Below are 902 nucleotides of genomic sequence, written 5' to 3'. Positions count from 1 at the left end.
AATAATAATAATAATAATAATAATAATAATAATACTAGTAAATTCAAGGCACTTGTATCAGTGAGTTTGCAATATCAAGGGCAAAGAACATTTTTTATTTCTTCCAGAAATTCCTTCCACCCCAAACCCATAAACTCTTCTCCTCTCATAGTATATCTTTATTGTCAAACCTAACAACTGTAAGTTACCTAAGTGGAATTATTTCCAGAATTGTGAATCATTTGTTCACTCTACAAATAAGCGAAGAAATAAATTAAATGCTTTCTACTTAAAGTTGTCTAGTACTATTGTTTTAATTGCAGTTAAAGTAGAAGCAAATAAACTTATCTGTCATATTCAATATTGTCATTTCCATAATAAAGCTTACTTTTCCTTTTCAAATGAAGCTGGATGAAAAATTCATTATTTAAAACATCCCATTAACAATTTTTCCAGATCGATTTTATTTAAGAAATAAGTTGACATAAAGAAGCAAAAGCAACTTACTAATATGTCAAACAAAACACAAGTACCAAACCTAATTCAGCACAGGTGACATAATATAAATCAATAAAAATTCAATTAAATATTTCACACTACATAAAAAGTAGGGTGTTCTATTTCCCCTTCAAAATATGGAAGATGACTTTTAAATTACATTGTTTTACATGCTCTAATCACAAGTACTACCATGTGACTATTCACTGCGTGCTTAGGTAACTATGGTCATATTTTCAGAAGGCTTGACGCAAAATACTAGTGACTCACTAGTCAGATGTACAGAGTCAACCTGAAGTACACTGCCTGCAACTATCTTAACATAGTTAAAAAATTATGTATAAAAGTGAAATGAGAACCACTGAAACTAACCTATCAGATATATGACATCAACGTCAAACAATTCTTTTTTTTTTTTTTTTTTT

This window comes from Mandrillus leucophaeus, unplaced genomic scaffold (genome assembly GCF_000951045.1).
Source record: "Mandrillus leucophaeus isolate KB7577 unplaced genomic scaffold, Mleu.le_1.0 Scaffold198, whole genome shotgun sequence".
Classification (NCBI taxonomy): Eukaryota; Metazoa; Chordata; class Mammalia; order Primates; family Cercopithecidae; genus Mandrillus; species Mandrillus leucophaeus.
This window is presented reverse-complemented; position numbering follows the sequence as displayed.